This window comes from Corapipo altera, unplaced genomic scaffold (assembly GCF_003945725.1).
Source record: "Corapipo altera isolate COAL_440 unplaced genomic scaffold, ASM394572v1 61003, whole genome shotgun sequence".
Taxonomy (NCBI): domain Eukaryota; kingdom Metazoa; phylum Chordata; class Aves; order Passeriformes; family Pipridae; genus Corapipo; species Corapipo altera.
The window spans coordinates 747,397-748,667 of NW_020885014.1; positions in this window are offsets into that span (position 1 = coordinate 747,397).

Here is a 1,271-nt window from a genome sequence, read left to right on the forward strand (position 1 = left end):
TGCGTGATGACAATAGGCTGCGACGTGTGGGGGTTATGCTTCCCATATGTTTTTTGACACAGTTGAAGTAGTTATTTTTGAAACTGCATAAAACAAATTTTACAATATGACATATGGGATAGGAATGAGCTGTAGCTACAGCAGAAGTTCTCCCTCTTGGTCTAAATGAACTGCTTACAGGACATTTTGAAAATATGAACCAGTTAGTTGACCAAAGCAGGTCTCTGTTTTGCTGGTGCTGTAGGTACCTTTCATTAAGGGGGAAGGAAATGGAAAGAGTAGATTATTTTTTGAATATTTCTACCAGAATTTCCATCAGATTTTGTGCTGCCAGTTTAGTTTCCAAGTATTTATAAAGACATCCGATGTCCAGTTTTTCCACCATCTCTGAATAGAGGTGTTTTCCTAGGAACAAAAGTAAGATAATGCAAACATCATCTGGAAATCTTAAGTGACCCGTGCCAGAAACAAGCAGGGAGAAAATTCAGATAGCAATAAGTAGACTGATTTGGCGAGAAATTCTTTATAATCCTTGTTGAGGGTTCACATATACTTTGACAGAAACAGATTAGGAGCTTTTAAAAAAAAATCTTCCTCTGCCTGAAAACTGCTGTTGTGTTGTTGGTTATTCGAATGGCTCTTCCCTTCTTCCCATCTACTTAAGTCTATGGCATCTGCATCAACGACTTTATTATGTTGTATGCCATTATTTTTAACTTAATTGATTGTCCCATTCTAGTGGAGTGGTTGATTGTAGCCCCTTATTCTCCCTTTTCCAGTGCCTTACAGCATTTTGCACACATATGCTAGGCCCTTTCTTATCTGACCTCTCTGAAAAACCACAGCCTTTTCAGTTTCTTATTTTTCCACTTCTAAACACTTTCATTTCTCTCAAACTGGAGCTTTTTGTCTACTCCTTTTTTTTTTTTTAATGCAAACTAATCAATCAGAACTGTCTGTATGATGTCAAATGGAGATGAGTGATTGATTATTATTATTATAACAATTTCATAGAATAATAAAATTATAGAATTGCTTGGGTTGGGAGGGACCACAGTGATCATCTTTTTTCAAAAACCCTGCCATGGGCAGGGACACCTTCCACTAGACCAGGTTGCTGCAAGCCCCATCCAATCTGGCCTTGAACACTTCCAGGAATGGGGCATCCACAGTTTCTCTGTGCAACCTGTGCCAGGGCCTCACTACCCTCATAGGTTTTATCCCTTTTTTAACTGTTACAGCACCATGATGGGCTTTTCATCATAATTTTT